Raw genomic sequence first — 3,267 nt, 5'->3', positions numbered from 1 at the left:
AAGGTTTGTACAGGTGATGGTGGCAGAGGTGAGAGACGGCATCGATGAGGAAACCAGTCGCAAGAAGATGGGATGGGGGAAGGGGAAAGAGAAGGGACGAGCGGTGGGCGACGAGGTGGAAGATGAAACTGCTTCGTAGGAGCAGGGAGAGGAGATCGTGGGTGGGCATCACGAGGGTGAGGGGATCGAGAGCTAGCTAGGGTTGAGAGAAGAAGGGGACGTGGGTCGCGGCTAATTTTTTTAACGGACAAATTGTTCGTTTTTCTTTTCTTCCTTTGGGTCTATCGAGCCAAGAAGGACGTGTAAAGGGAGATGGGGACCGAGGTCTAACCATCACGACATTCGATTACCCTTAATAGTAGAGATTATTCACAGGTTTGTTAATCTTGGACCGTCCTTGATTGTAACGACCAGACAAATACGTAGAGGCAGGCAAGGCCTATTGCCTATATAGTCATTTTACCATCCACATGTGTATGTGTGATTCCCTCACGTGATTTTCTAGATTCCAGTCAACCAACCCCCGCATGCGTTATGATCGATCCCTCGGGCCCTCACGCCGCTTCCCAGTACGCGCAAAAATCTCCACGACCCCGTCTGAACCACCGTCTCCCAGATTCCAGTGCGGCGGCGGCCTCGGGCGCGATGAGCGGCGGCACTGGCCTCCGGCGCGACGGGCGGGTCCAGCGGCGGCCTCGGGCGCGATGAGCGGCAGCAGGAGCGGCGGCACCGGCCTCCGGCGCGACGGGCGGGTGCAGCGGCGGCCTCGGGCGCGATGAGCGGCGGCACCGGCCTCCGGCGCGATGGGCGGGTGCAGCGGCGGCCTCGAGCGCGATGAGCGGCAGCAGGAGCGACGGCACCGGCCTCCGGCGCGACGGGCGAGTGCAGCGGCGGCCTCGGGCGCGATGAGCGGGAGCAGGAGCGGCGGCAAGATCCGCCTCGTCACGATCCGCCACGGCGACCCCGCAGTCGACGTGGGCGACGTCGCCGCCGAAGGGAGGGCGGAGGACGACTGCCCGAAGTCGGCCTCCTTCGCCAAGACGCTCACACAGTCCAACGCCAACCACGACGGGGGCTTCTCGGTCCCACGTTTCTGCATCGAGACCATCTTCTCAGCGCTCGACTACAGCTCGGATCCTCCCTTGCAGAGCATCCTCGTCAGGGACGTGCACGGGGACGCGTTCAAGTTCCACCACATCTATCGGGGCACCCCACTCCGCCACCTGCTCACCATCGACTGGAGGAATTTCGTCAACCAGAAGAAGCTCCTCGCCGGCGACTCCATTGTCTTCCTGCGCTGCGACGGCGGCGAGGTCCACGTCGGCGTCCGCCGCGCCAAGGGCGTCTTCTGCGACGAGGGCTACTCCGGGTGGGACCACTACAGGGCCTGATGCACGGCGGCAATGCGGGCTCCGACGATGCCGCCGCCAAGGGAAAGGCCCCCGCCGAGGACGTGGTTGCAGCGGTGAGGTTGGCCGCCGACGAGCAGTCGTTCGAGGTGGTGTACTACCCGCGGCGAGCACCCCGGAGTTCTGCGTGCGCGCGGGCGCGGTGAGGGCGGCCATGCAGGTGTAGTGGTGCCCCAGCATGCGCTTCAAGATGGCGTTCGAGATCGAGGACTCATCTCTCACAGACCGTATTCGACCAGGAGGTCGGCGCCTTGATCGTGGGCATCTTCGAGGGCATCAAGGCGACCGTTTTTGCTCATGGAGCAACCGGCAGCGGCAAGACCTACAGGATGCAGGTGCCCATTCCATTCTTCCCGTCTTGCACACAACATGTTTGCAGATATGCTGCACGGCTGACCTGTTTCTATTACGCAGGGTCGTGATGATCTGCCGGGGCTCATCCCTTTGTCGGTTGTGACCATCCTGGCACAATGTACTGGCACGTGCTGCTCTGTCGAGATCTCCTACTACGAGGTGTACATGTAACGGTGCTATGACTTGCTCGAGCCCAAGTCAAAACAGATCATGGCGTTGGATGACAAGCTTGGCAACCTGCAGCTCAAGGTCTTGGCTTGGGTAATGCGCTGGCGCTTGGTCATCCTCAGATGTCCGTGTTTGCTCATATGTAGCTTCTGCAGCACACTTACTATTGTCTTTTTGTGGTTTTAGGCCCCTATGTGATCAGCGGAGGAATTTCAGGAGATCTACTTGATAGGTGTGCAGAGTAGAAAAGCCGCCCACACAGGCCTGAATGATGTCTCATGTAGGAGCCATGATGTGCTCTCTATCACGGTCAGTAATGATACTGTCAAAGGGAGGCTTAACCTCATCGACTTGTCTGATATGACTCCCTATAATAAGGTGCATAGAACGTATAAAAGCTTTACATTTCCAGTTTAAGATCATGTCGTGTTGGTTTCATATCAGGAACTGAGGACAATAGAAAGACTTGCAATGAAGGGATCCGCCTTCAAGAAAGCTCTAGATTAATTCTTCGTTGTTTGCATTATCTAATGTCATTTCAGCTATCAAGAAGAATAATGAGTCTCAAGTACCCTATAGAGAGAGTAAATTGACACTCATACTACAAGATTCTCTAGGAGGCAATAGCCGTGTTGTGATGATAACTTGCGTGGTGAGTTTCTGCTTTAGGCGTCTCATCCCACAGAGTATAGATACTTGCTGATTGCTTTTTCATTTGTCACAAAATTTGTTGGAATACCAGGAGGCACCCCACACAATAAATATGGCTGCTCGTTCAGGTCATATGATGACCAGCCTTCGGCAAGCAAGTAACATACTCCAAAAGTGAAGGTGGACATGGAAGCCAAGTTGCAATTGTGGCTGGAATCAAAGGGAAAAACTAAGAGTGCCCACATGATGAATGGACTTTTGTCCCCAACTGGATAGAAGACTCCTTCTTCCATGAGACATATGAAACAACTGCTATCTGCCCGGGTGTCGGGTAGAGCTAAAGCAATGGACCAAGACGGTGCTAACATAAAAAAAAAAGGTCACTATCTCCAATTTTGCTCTACAAGTCTGACATAGACCACGTGAAAGTACGAACTCTGAGCTGTTTTATCTTCTATTTCACATGGTGCTTTTTGATTCAGCAGTCCATACTACAGCTGAAAACACACCAAGACCAAGCTCACGAGATGAATTAAAGACAACTAAGAAAGGTATGTTGTTTGAAAAATGCAGAAGAGTTATATATTTGTATTGGATATAGATTTTGAACGTACAAAGGTCAGTAAGTGAAGAAACAAAAAGGAATACTCTAATGAATGCACATGAGCTTTCCGTGACATTGTAT

General features: G+C 53.9%; 2 pseudogenes; both read left to right on the top strand.

Annotated features, from left to right (window-relative positions):
- Positions 1-803: 803 nt before the first annotated feature.
- Positions 804-1,620, top strand: LOC123408130 (annotated as a pseudogene).
- Positions 1,621-1,627: 7 nt separating this feature from the next.
- On the top strand, positions 1,628-2,858 carry LOC123408129 (annotated as a pseudogene).
- The last annotated feature ends 409 nt before the right edge of the window (positions 2,859-3,267 follow it).

Source organism: Hordeum vulgare, chromosome 7H (genome assembly GCF_904849725.1).
Source record: "Hordeum vulgare subsp. vulgare chromosome 7H, MorexV3_pseudomolecules_assembly, whole genome shotgun sequence".
NCBI lineage: Eukaryota > Viridiplantae > Streptophyta > Magnoliopsida > Poales > Poaceae > Hordeum > Hordeum vulgare.
The sequence above is the reverse complement of the archived record's forward strand: the minus strand, read 5'-3'. Positions and strand labels throughout refer to the sequence as shown.